Raw genomic sequence first — 12,652 nt, 5'->3', positions numbered from 1 at the left:
GATAAATTGCCATCTTTAAGTGACAGGAAGCACAAAATCATGGACTATATCACTACACCAGAATCCCTGATACTCTATCCCTTTAGTCATGTAAACCGTTGACCAAGTCTGGGACTAGGAGTGGATTCAGCCGCACCTAGACTCCCCTCTGAAAAGGACTTTAGAAAGCATGGGGGTCCACCCTGAACCTCGTGACTCAACGGGAGGGCATTCCTTTACTTTCCTTACCTAACCTTAGTCATAAACCGTTGACCAAGTCCAGGACTAGGGGTGGATTTTGGTCCACTCTGAGCCTCGTGTCTCAAGAGGAGGGTCTCCCCTAGTTTCTCTCCTCAAGATACACATTAACTCGATCCGATAGACACGTAAATCATTCCAGTTTAATTGTAATCTGGCTTCTCTCTGCATAGCTTTTCCACGTTGAATATGGAATAGAGTGGACCTTGCCAGCAACTTCTGTTAATTCGCGCTTTTTACAAATCTAGATTAAAATCATTCGCTTTCTGATATCTTCGGCAGTGATTCTTTAAGCAGCCTAAATTATCCATCCGTGACAGCCCAGGACGAAGGGAGGGGTGCCAGGAAGGTGTTTTAAGATTTCATCATATTTCCCATTATCCTACTCTGATTTTGATTGGCAAGAACTTAAACAAATTTCCCCAAGTTGAGCCTGTTTTGCCCGTGATGGTAATTGCTGAATGATCTCTCCCTGTCCTTATCTCGAGCCACAGGCTTGTCCTTATATTTTCTCTCCCCTGTCCAGCTGAGGAGGGGGAGTGACAGAGCAGCTTTGGTGGGCACCTGGCGTCTAGCCAAGGTCAGCCCACCACATCTTCTCTACAGCTAATGCAAGAAATCCTTGAAAATTCCCCTCTATCACAAAACACCACAAAAAAATCCTCAGGGTCCATAACCTGTTGCTCAAAGGATCCAAGAATAACTCATAAAACGCACAAAACAAGTATACCCTGTACCCCAATCTGAACAGCGTGAAGGAGCAAGGATGCAAAGAAACAAAAGTAAACATGACCTTTGGCCACTAATGCTTCTCCGGAAAAATGGTCATGATTGCTCCATCTACTGTCTGCTTTAGTTGTAAAAACAAGCAAGAGAAGAAAAGTCACAGTTTCAATGCCATTTAGGGGACAAAAGCAGAAAGAGAATTCATTTCAGGAGTATTCCACAAGGTGGAAGTTTTTAAGGCTGCTGCTTGACCACCTGATTTTTGAACGTGGGTCTGACTCATTTTGGGGCCTGACACTGCCTCTTTCGCAGTGAGATGTCAACTTACCTCCCGACAGGGAGGCGATTCGAGACAGTCAGCACGGCTTCACCTAGGACAAGTCCTGCCTGACCAACCTAGTGGCCTTCTGTGATGCAGCGACCACATTAGTGGGCAAGGGAAGAGCAACCGACGTCGTCTATCCAGAGTTCTGTAAGGCCTTTGAGACAGTCCCCCACAACAGCCTTCTCTCTAAGTTGGAGAGAGAGAGATTTGATGGACTGTGGACTGTGCTGAGTGGTGCGGTTGACACGCCTGAGGGATGGGATGCCGTCCAGAGGGACCTGGATAAGCTCGAGGAATGGTCTCGTGTGAACCTCTAAGGTTCAGCATGGCCAAGTGCAGGGTCCTGACACAGTACTCCAGCTGGGGTCTTGCCACAGCGGAGTGGAGGGGCAGAGTTCATGTACTTCACGGCATCCTTCAAATTTATGAAGGACTATCAACAGAGATGGGGTTGTCCATGAGCATGAGAACCACATGAAGTCTAAAAGTCAGCAAAGGCACCTGCTCTGAGCCCACCAGAGCATGTCTGCTCCAAAGCGTGGCAGCCTCCTGTCACACCGGAGGCAGCTCTACCTTCCACTGTCTCCAGATGTCAGGGCTCCGGTGGGTCACTCTTGGGGTAGCAGCAGGAACACTTTGGCACAGGTAAAAAGCGTTCCCAGAGCTTCCTGCAAGCATTTGCACAGCTCACAGCCCAGGACAGCCGTGCCTGTGACGGCCACACCGTTTTTACCCTGCCTCCCCAGAACAAGGACAACATTCTGGACATCTCACTCCTGGGCAGAAAGCCCAGAGACTTCCTTTAATGACAGGAATCCGAAGAGCTACAATAAGCTTTTTAAATCAAGTACAGCCAATAAAAAGCAGACAAACCCACCAAAAATGATGGGTAATCCTCTGAGGCACTACTGAGAATGAAAAGCTCTCCCGTTAAGTCCACTGCCCCTCACAAAACAGACAAGTGGCTTAAAGAGATGCCTTCAAAGAAACTGCAGATGGAAGAGAACCCTGGTAACTCCAGTACAAGAAACTGCCCAACCTGCTGTAGACATATTGGACCAGAAAAGTGGCTTACAAGACACAAAACACAGTAAAATCCACCAGAGCAGCAAAAAAGTCAACCAGAAGAAACATCGTACACAAACCAAAGGTGCCTGTCCAACCACTAAAAAGACAAGCTGAAAAAGGACTCTCCACAAAAAAAGGCTACACAGAACACAACGCAAGGCAGAAATAACCTAACCCCAGGAACCCAGGGCAACAAACCCAGATTCTGTCCATAGCAAGAACACGCTTTAATCCTACCTCGCTGAAACTCTGGCATGCCATAACCCTGCCACCCCATCAACCTAGCAAACTGTAGCCCTAGCTTCCCATAACCCTCGCCCATTGTAGCTCTAGGATGTCAACAAAATGAACACAAACTCTCTGGAAATCTCTGCCGGGACCTTCAGGTGGCCCCGGATTTCAGACATCACAACTTGGAAGTGGGAGCAGGACTAGAGCCACAGGGATGTCACCAGCATCCATCTTTACATCATCCGTCACACCCTGATAACGGGCCCAGGTTAAACACTCCCAGGGAGAAAGGCTGAGGCACTCAGAGACATTGAACCAGACAGCCACAGCCATGGGGCTTCAGCTCATCTTTGCTGTGTCAGAGCCACCAGGCAGATGACCCCATCCTCCTGGAGACACTCCTCAGGGCAGACGTACCCAGTGCCAGGTGGCTGGATATGGCCTTTGCTCTATGGGGAGGCGCCTTCTGGGAGCAGGATCCCTCACAGGGGCACTGGGAAGCCCTCCTGGATCCCAGAGAAACATCTCTGTGCTGCTCCGTATCTCACCAAAACCAGGGGTGGAGGAAGGCTGCTTTCATAGCCTCCAAGGCAACCAGCTCACCTGGGCCGCTCTGTGGCCACCTTTGCTGTCAGGCAGGTCTCAGCACTGCTCTGCAAGCAGCTGTCTCCTCCCTGCAGGGCACTCTCCAGCACAGGGTACATCTCCACTTGCTCAGTCTGTGGGCAAAGATCGAAAGGGAGGGATGGGTTTGCTTTGCCCTCATTCCCAGGGTGCCACAAGAGAGACCTGCCACCCCCAAATCAGCCGTGTGACGTGGACACCACATACGAGCTGCAGACGTGGGTCAGGACGGCTGTGGGGAGCGGGCAAGCCAAACTGCGGTGCCCTCGGTGCTGGCTGAAAGCAGAGCTGGAGGCAACGGGGCGAAGCCCAGGGCAGCCGGCAGCAGGGCCCGGCAGGGTGCAGTGCCCGCAGAAATGCCCGGCTCCTGGAGCCTTAGCCCTGGGGCTGCAGCACAGGGATGGCACCAGCTGGGGCTTCGCCGGGAAAAACCAGGCAGGGGTGACCCTGACATCCCACATATGCACCTGGCCTTGGGACTTGACAACCTGGCCCTCTGCCCATCGCCACCAGGGGATCCAGAAAGCAGCGCCACTGGCCATGAAGTGGTCCTGAGACATCGCTCCATGGGTGAGTCTTTAACCAGTGGGCCTAAAATGAGGACAAAGCCTGGAGGCCATCGCTGTTCTGTCCTTCTCCATCCCCCTGTCCTCATCTACATCCCTCTGTCACCCCTCTCTGCCCCTCTGTGCCCCTCTCCTCCTCTTCCCTGCTCCGCCTTGGCCCGGGCCCGGGCCTGGGCAACCCCAGGCAGACGGCCATGAGGCTGTGGGCGGGCGGGGCCTGGCTGGGGGGCAGGATGCAGGCTCAGGCAGCAGGAGGGCGTGCCCCAGAGCATGCCGGGAGCTGTAGTCCTGGGCTCGGGGCTGCCAGGCGGCCATCTTGGTCTTGGAGGCCCAGTCTCTCTGCTCCAGCTGCAGCGAGGCTGCCCTGAGGGCCGGGGCCTCTCAGCCTGCATCTGGCTCGGGTTTGCGTGGGCTGTCTCTGGCCTTGCTCTCCTGGTGACGTGGATGCAGAGGGGCAGATGGACACTTAGTGCCTCTGGAGAGGAGCTGCCGTGGCTGAAGCTGAAGCTGAAGAGCTCAGCAGAAGGTGAAGCAGCTGGAGAATGAGATGAAGAGGATCCCAGCAGCTGCTGCCTCCAGCTGCAGACAAGAGACAGCTGGCCTCTCCAGGTGAGGAAGGGTCCCTCTCAGTAGTCCTCAGCAGACCAGATCTCCAATGTGCACCGCGGGGTCTGTATAAATAAGGAAAAGTGCAGTACGGCCACGTAGTGTGTGTTGGCGGGGGGGGGGGGGGGGGGGGGGGGGGGGGGTGGTGTGGGTGCGGGTGCGGGTGCGGGTGCGTGCGTGTGTGTGCGTGGCTGTGCATCTAGGCAGCCTCATGTTGTCGGAGCTGTAAGGCACCAATGTGTTCTCTTAGGTGGACAGTCAAGTGAGTGGAGCTACAGCAGAGGAAGGGAGGAAAGGGCAGACAGAGACAGAAGTGCCTGAATTCTCTAACTGGCCTGGCAGTGCAGAGGGCAGGAACTCCGGTGAGTGCTGGGTCCATGGGGTCATGTCACCCCTCTTCTGTGTCCCAGTCCCTCCCTGCCCGCTCCCCTTTCCCTCTGTGTAATTTTTTTTTTTTTTTGGTTCTGTTTCCCTCCTCTATTACCGTGCTCTGCTCCCTACCTCCCCTTTCTCTTTTCTCCAAGTCTTTCTCTTTCTCTCTCATCTCCCTCTCCCTTTACTTTCCCTCTTGCCCCTCTTTCCTGCTCCCTGTGCTTCTTTTTTTCTGTCTCTGTCTGCAGGCCAGTGCAGGTTTTTCCTTCTCCATCTCTTTGAATCATAGACTAGTTTGGGTTGGAAGGGATCTTTAAAGGTCGTCCAGTCCAACCCCCCTGCACTGAGCAAGGACATCCTCAACTAGAGCAGGTTGCTCAGAGGCCTGTCCATCCTGGCCTGGAATGTTCCCAGGGATGGGGCATCTACCACCTCTCTGGGCAACCTGTGCCTGTCTTTCACCACCCTCATTGTGAAAAATTTCTTCCTTAGATCTAGCCTTTACCTACCCTCTTATAGTTTAAAACCATGAGCCCTTGTTCTGTCACAGCAGGGCCAGATAAAAAGTCTGTCCCCATCTTTCTTATAGATCCCCTGTAATTACTGGAAGGCTGCAAAAAGGTCTCCTCGGAGCCTCCTCTTCTCCAGGCTGAACAACCCCAACTCTCTCAGCCTGTCCTCATAGGAGAAGTGTTCCATCCCTCGGATCATTTTGGTGGCCCTCCTCCTGACCACTCCAACAGGTCCGTGTCTTATCCTGTGCGGAGGGCTCCAGAGCTGGACACAGTGCTCCAGGTGGGTCTCACCAGAGCGTAGTAGAGGGGCAGCATCCCCTCTCTCGACCTGCTGGCCACGCTGCTTTGAATGCAGCCCAGGATACCGTTGGTCTGCTACTTCTCTTTTGTTCTCTCTCTTTCTCGCTCTGTCCTGTTCACAGTCACTGTGTTTTTCCATTCTCTATCCCACCGTCCCTGTCCTTCTTCCTGCTCATCTCTTCTCTCTCTGTCCCTCTCTGCTGCTTCCTGAGCCTTCCACCTGCCCTCCTCCATCTCTTGGCAAGGTTCCCAATACCTCTCTCTCTTTCTCCATTCCGCTGTGCTGCTCACTGTCCCTGGTTTTCTCTTTCTTTCTGTTGTCTCTCTCGTCTGGCGCTCTGTCCTCCTCCCTGCCCCAACTTTTCTCACTATGTCCTTCTGTCCTGCCTCTGTCCCTGCCCCTGTTCTTTTTCAGCCCCCCTCCATCTTGCTGCGTCCCCAGGCTTGTTTTGCAGTCTCTGTTCTGGCCCCAGCCCTTATTTTGCTTTCCCTCTCCTGCTCCCTCCCCCTCCTTCTGCCTCTCTTCCTCTTGCCCTGCTGCTGCTTTCTCCCTCTCTTCCCAGATCCCTGTCCCTTTTTCCCTCTTGCTGTCCTTCTTTCCCCTCTCTTTGTTCTGTCTCTTTCTGTCCCGTTCCCTGCCCCATCCTTTCTCACTGTATCCCCCTGTCCAGCTGGCTGCCCCTTCTTTCCCTCTCTCTTGCTCTATGTTTTCTTTCTCCAGGTCTCTGTCCTGCTGCCCATCACAGTTGCTTTTTTCCACCAGTGCTGTCCTGCCCCCTGTTCCTTTTCTCTCTCTCTGTCACTCTGTGAATTCTCTCTGAATTTGTTTGCAGTGTAACAAAATTGAACAAAGATGACTTAGGATGAATTAAGTCTTTTTTTATTACCTGTCATTCCGTGTAGTGACAGGTGTCACTTTTGCATGACTTTTCTCTTTATATTTGCTCTTCTTCAATTTCCTCTTCTTGTGTTCGTGCTTTTGGCTCTTTTCCAAATCCGTTTGGTTTCCAATGTGTTTCTTTGGCTTCTTGTGCTTCTTCTTCTCTTGGTTCTTTTTTTTCTTGCTCTCTTGACTCTCTCCTGAGCTGGCACTGCTGCTGTGGCTTTGAGTCTGCCTCTCAGAAGGGCTTCGCCTATGGCTGCAGCTAACACTGGGACTGCTTTGACTTTCACGTCTGCTTGCTTCAGGCTGGTCAACTGCAGCAGGTGCTGCTGTATCGTCTTCCACCTTACCAACAGCCTTTTCTTTTGGCTCTTTAGGATTTTTTTCCTGCAGTGTTTCCTCTGAAGGCTCCAACTCTTTTTCATGCTGTTTTACAGGGTTTGGTGGCTTAGCACTCATGTTTTTATAGCACTAGCAGGTTTTCCTACGTTTGCGGGCACTGGCTAGATTTAACATCTTCCTCTTCAGACTCAGAGTCAACTCTATCCCACTTTGACGGAGGGACCTGGATCATAATATTGACATCTTTATCAGGGGCTGTTATATCATTATTAGACTCCTCTCTGGTCTTAAGGAGTTTAGTGCCTGGCTTTTCTTCAGTCTTTCTAATGGGGCTTCCCTCAGTAGAACTAGTGCTCAGAGAAGAAAAGCGCATGTTAGTACTGGGTGAGATCCACACACTGCCATTTTCTGTAACGTTTTCTAAAATGGCTTTTGTTTCAATTCTAAATCTTCAGGAGTTTTTCAAAAGATGTTCAATTAAGGGAACAGGCAAGAGAACGGATGAGCCCACTAGCTGTGACTATGAGCAACCAATGGATTTAGTATCTTCCTACTCTACATGTAATTAACAAAGACACAAGATTATCAGATTGGGGCCCATCTCATCTGGTAATACCTTCAGGTCCTACTTCTACCAATGGTGGATACATGAGACATGCACTCTTGTTTCATTCGTGTAAGCAAGCAATTATGGAGAGGTATACACAACCAAAGCTCTGTCCCACTGTTCTTCCTTAGAAAAATGTACAGTTTTGAACCTTCTTAGAACACCAAGACACTACCTTATGTCTCCAGCCATGTCTTAAATGTTTTGAGTTTGCTTTGTCCTCCTTCTTTAGGCACTGAAATCTAAATCCTAACAGTTCCACACTAGATCACTTTTCTGTTTTTCACGTGTCATACAATGGAACCTAGAAGAGAGGTCTCCAAGGGAAGTGCCAAACACGGAGGCACTGAGCTGGGAGCAGTGTAGCTGTGTCGATATGGCGCTGTGCTCAAAGCCAAAATCAGTACAACCTATTGTCAGCCAAGCTGCTCTCTCTGCAAGGTATAATTTCATGTCCTACTGACAAAAGTAGAACATGACAGTGCCTTGCAATTTTTGAAACGCAAAATATTGCATGAGATAGACATGTCTGTTGTCCTTGCCGTTCGCAGTAGCGTGGATTTGAAGGAAGACCGAGAGGGCACTCCTCAAAGAGTCAACATGTAATGAATAAGAAGAGGGGAAAACGAAGTCCCAGAAGTAAGGGTCAAACATGTTATTAGCTTTCTGCGCAGTACAAACTGCTTGTTTCCTTTAACAAAATTTGGTTCTGACACAAGTACACTTGAACAGGAGAGATCACAGATTATTCACTCATTTAGCAGGGATTTAGCTGTTCCTTCCATTAGTCACCATAAAGAATTCTGCAGCTTTTGGGGTGGGAGGAGGAAGGAAAGAATAGGAAAAGAAGTGATGAGGTACCTGGTGTAATCTACGAGAGTTGAATGAGAGCCATCAGCTCCTGTTACTTCTCACTTTTCCCTTTGCTTTTTCTTGTTTCACGTTGCTGCTGCTCGGCTCATGTTTCTCAAGAGGTTCTTTTGCGGGTGGCACATTTTCTCCACTCACCATCTTTTTGCCAGTTTCTTAGTTAAATTGAATCTTATTGAAGATTGTTAAGGCTTCAGGTTGTTAAGAAAAGCAGATTTATCCTTTGCTGGAGTTCATTCTCCTTTTTCACCATCAGGCTTGGTCTTCCCCTTCCGTGATGTGTTTGATTCAGCACTTTCTGCTTTAGAGGCCTTCATGGAAGTGGCTTCACGTTCTTTGTCAACCTTTTCATCACCTTTTATTTCTTTTTTTTCAGGTTTCGCATCAGAAGTTTTGCTTTTTTCAGTAGGTTTTTTTGGCTGCCCCTCTTTGTTGGAGAGCTGCTCTGACTTGATTTCTTTTGGATGGTCTTTCTTTGCCTTTTCCTCCACGGCTGGTCTAGTTTCTGGGTGATCTTCTATCACTTTTGGATGAATTTTCTGTGGGGTACCAAGAGCCTTCTCATCCTTTTGAGAGGAAGATGTTTAAACACTGTCTGTCTTTGGCACGTCCTCCTTCACTTGTTTCACAGGAGGTTCCATTGGAGGAGACTTTTCACGCTCGCTGTCCACCTTCACTTGGGAAGCTTTAGCTGGTTTTCTTATATTGTCTTTCTGAGGAGGAACAGCCACTTCTGCTTCCCGCTTTGTCTTGCCAGTTTTTGACTTTGGCTCCTTCTCTTTCTTCTCCTTTTCAGACACCGGTTTGAACGTGTCGTGGTTTAGCCCCAGCTGACAACTAAGCGCCATGCAGCCGCCCGCTCACTCCCCTCTCCCCCAGTGCGACGGGGGAGAGCATTGGGAAAAAACTCGTGGGTTGAGTTAAAAACAGTTTAATAGGACAGCAAGAGAGAAGGAAACAACAATGATAACAACCATAATAATACCGACAAAGGAACGTAGAAGAACAAGTGATGCCCAATGCAGCAATTACTCAGCAGCCGGCAATCCATAACCCATCCCCGAGCAGCGATTTCTGCCCCCCCGGCTAACTCCAATTTGTGTACTGGGCATGATGTTGTATGGTAGGGAATATCTCTTTGGCCAGCCTGGGTTAGCTGTGCTGACTGTGTCCCCTCGCAGCTTCCCGTACACTCCCAGCCTTCTTGCTGGGGCCAGCACGAGAAGCTGGACTGTCCTTGACTACTTAGCAACAACTCAAACCGTCAGCACATTATCAACATTTTCTCATCCCAAATCCAAAATATAGCCTCACGCTAGCATCTGTGAAGAAAACCAGCTCTATCCTGCCTGAAACCAGGACAGATATGCATCTAGTGAGGATGAAAGTACCTACTTTGACTTTTTTGGGTTGTGTTTGCACTTTTTGTCAATATCTCCTTAAAAGTCTACTTCAGCAAAAGAAGAAGAAATCGCTTCTCGTTTCTGTGTCTGCCTAAGAACTAACCTGATCATACAGAGAACCAATGTGAAGAGCCATTGGTTGTCGTTACTGGGTACCATATCTGACTTGTCGTGCTTTCCCTGTGCGTCGGGTGGTGGTTTCTGCGTGGCACTGGTCTGTGCTGCTGGGTCCACATCCCTGTTGGTTGCCAGATGCAAGGCAAAGGGCTTATCCTCGTTTAAAATTACTGGTCTACTTTCAGAAACTGTCTCCACAGACTTAAAAAAGAAATTCTTCCTCATCTCTTTGTGCTTTAGGAGAGAAGCAGTGGGGGGGGTTTCAGGGCAGTGCCCATAAAAGAGCCTTTAGGAGATCCTGTCCCTTGCCCGTCAGATGGTGCAATGAAGAGTTTGAGAAAGTCATGAGTGTTTTGGTGTCCACCAAAGCAGGTGGGTTTGGGTTTTTTGTTGTTTTGTAGCATTTATAGCTTGTGTTTCTTACATAGGAGAGCTGGGAGGCTGGGAGGAAATCCTGTGGGTAGCAGAGGATGTGCTTAGTTACATATCAAAGGAAGATGAAATAAATAACTATGTAAGGGTCAGCATAAGTATTGAGATGTTTTGCTGTTTAGATGTCGACCTGAACTTTGACTGAAATGGATTCGCTGGCACTTTTCTTCTCTCCTAGTTCATGTGTGGGTAGAAGAAAGAAGGCAGCAGACATACACACTGGCTAAAACCGCTTTTTATTGCAGGCTGTAAAGGTGCCTCTTGGCTGTAAGCCTGAGAAGGACCCCACATTACAATTCTCGATGCCTCATATGCAATTTTAAGGGTACTCACATATTCATTTTTGCAGGCTGAAAAACCCATTGGCTTTGGCCACGACGTGTTACTGTTTGCTTTTGTGTATTTGTACACACAACCTGCCCTGTGCAAGCATGCTTAATGCATATTTATTAGCTGAGTTGGCACTATCTCGTTGCACCTTTGCCGCATTCAGCTGGTTTCTGTCTGTTTCTTTCTAATGCTAAGCCCACTTGTATAGGTGAGACCACTGTCAGTCAAGTTCTCTTGCGCATGTCTTTGAAGCTAGCTTTACACAGGAGCTTTTTCTTATGAAGCACAATTGGCTGATCAGCTTTGTCACCAGGGCTAGTTCAAAGCCTACGCAGCAGGAAGCAACTGCTGCCAGACAAGGCTTCTTTATATCCCACGGGAGCTCAGTGGTTGTAGCACACTTTCTGGTTTTCCTTGGGAGACAGGGGGGACCAAAGCTCTTGCATCAGAGCGTACCTTGGTCGGGGGAGGCAGGGTAAAAACGGTGTGGCCGTCACAGGCACGGCTGTCCTGGGCTGTGAGCTGTGCAAATGCTTGCAGGAAGCTCTGGGAACGCTTTTTACCTGTGCCAAAGTGTTCCTGCTGCTACCCCAAGAGTGACCCACCGGAGCCCTGACATCTGGAGACAGTGGAAGGTAGAGCTGCCTCCGGTGTGACAGGAGGCTGCCACGCTTTGGAGCAGACATGCTCTGGTGGGCTCAGAGCAGGTGCCTTTGCTGACTTTTAGACTTCATGTGGTTCTCATGCTCATGGACAACCCCATCTCTGTTGATAGTCCTTCATAAATTTGAAGGATGCCGTGAAGTACATGAACTCTGCCCCTCCACTCCGCTGTGGCAAGACCCCAGCTGGAGTACTGTGTCAGGACCCTGCACTTGGCCATGCTGAACCTTAGAGGTTCACACGAGACCATTCCTCGAGCTTATCCAGGTCCCTCTGGACGGCATCCCATCCCTCAGGCGTGTCAACCGCACCACTCAGCACAGTCCACAGTCCATCAAATCTCTCTCTCTCCAACTTAGAGAGAAGGCTGTTGTGGGGGACTGTCTCAAAGGCCTTACAGAACTCTGGATAGACGACGTCGGTTGCTCTTCCCTTGCCCACTAATGTGGTCGCTGCATCACAGAAGGCCACTAGGTTGGTCAGGCAGGACTTGTCCTAGGTGAAGCCGTGCTGACTGTCTCGAATCGCCTCCCTGTCGGGAGGTAAGTTGACATCTCACTGCGAAAGAGGCAGTGTCAGGCCCCAAAATGAGTCAGACCCACGTTCAAAAATCAGGTGGTCAAGCAGCAGCCTTAAAAACTTCCACCTTGTGGAATACTCCTGAAATGAATTCTCTTTCTGCTTTTGTCCCCTAAATGGCATTGAAACTGTGACTTTTCTTCTCTTGCTTGTTTTTACAACTAAAGCAGACAGTAGATGGAGCAATCATGACCATTTTTCCGGAGAAGCATTAGTGGCCAAAGGTCATGTTTACTTTTGTTTCTTTGCATCCTTGCTCCTTCACGCTGTTCAGATTGGGGTACAGGGTATACTTGTTTTGTGCGTTTTATGAGTTATTCTTGGATCCTTTGAGCAACAGGTTATGGACCCTGAGGATTTTTTTGTGGTGTTTTGTGATAGAGGGGAATTTTCAAGGATTTCTTGCATTAGCTGTAGAGAAGATGTGGTGGGCTGACCTTGGCTAGACGCCAGGTGCCCACCAAAGCTGCTCTGTCACTCCCCCTCCTCAGCTGGACAGGGGAGAGAAAATATAAGGACAAGCCTGTGGCTCGAGATAAGGACAGGGAGAGATCATTCAGCAATTACCATCACGGGCAAAACAGGCTCAACTTGGGGAAATTTGTTTAAGTTCTTGCCAATCAAAATCAGAGTAGGATAATGGGAAATATGATGAAATCTTAAAACACCTTCCTGGCACCCCTCCCTTCGTCCTGGGCTGTCACGGATGGATAATTTAGGCTGCTTAAAGAATCACTGCCGAAGATATCAGAAAGCGAATGATTTTAATCTAGATTTGTAAAAAGCGCGAATTAACAGAAGTTGCTGGCAAGGTCCACTCTATTCCATATTCAACGTGGAAAAGCTATGCAGAGAG

The 12,652-nt window shown here is 49.5% G+C and overlaps 1 pseudogene across 1 annotated transcript in view; it reads right to left on the bottom strand.

The window, feature by feature from the left end:
• Positions 1 to 6,533: 6,533 nt before the first annotated feature.
• The window catches only part of LOC309416315 (E3 ubiquitin-protein ligase RBBP6-like), a 38,317-nt pseudogene continuing 32,198 nt past the window's right edge, over positions 6,534 to 12,652 (bottom strand). Inside the window, exons 18-19 of the transcript in view lie at positions 8,264 to 9,084; positions 6,534 to 7,148 (exon numbers count right to left, since the gene is read on the bottom strand). The product of the transcript in view is annotated as an E3 ubiquitin-protein ligase RBBP6-like (transcript). The remainder of the gene's footprint in view (positions 7,149 to 8,263; positions 9,085 to 12,652) is intronic.

Source organism: Phaethon aethereus (genome assembly GCF_964289735.1).
Source record: "Phaethon aethereus genome assembly, contig: HAP1_SCAFFOLD_149, whole genome shotgun sequence".
Lineage (NCBI taxonomy): Eukaryota > Metazoa > Chordata > Aves > Phaethontiformes > Phaethontidae > Phaethon > Phaethon aethereus.
The sequence above is the reverse complement of the archived record's forward strand: the minus strand, read 5'-3'. Positions and strand labels throughout refer to the sequence as shown.